Genomic DNA, 226 nt, shown 5'->3' with positions numbered 1-226 from the left:
CGAGCGAAGGGAAGGGCGAGAGGCCAGCGGAAGGGCGGGGCTGAGCGAGTGCCGCGGCTGAGTCGATGGCTGGCAGTCGGTCGGCCTTCGGGTTAGAGGAAGGAAGGTGCGAGGGAAGAGGAAACGTGAAATGAACGAAGCTTTGCGTCACATCAGCTCGCTCACGTCTCTTCCGGGTTGCGTGGCGGATGCGGGGATGACGGGCCCTTTCTTGGGGTTGTTTTCA

The sequence above is a fragment of the Penaeus monodon genome, chromosome 23 (assembly GCF_015228065.2).
Source record: "Penaeus monodon isolate SGIC_2016 chromosome 23, NSTDA_Pmon_1, whole genome shotgun sequence".
Classification (NCBI taxonomy): Eukaryota; Metazoa; Arthropoda; class Malacostraca; order Decapoda; family Penaeidae; genus Penaeus; species Penaeus monodon.
Note: the sequence above shows the minus strand (reverse complement) of the source record.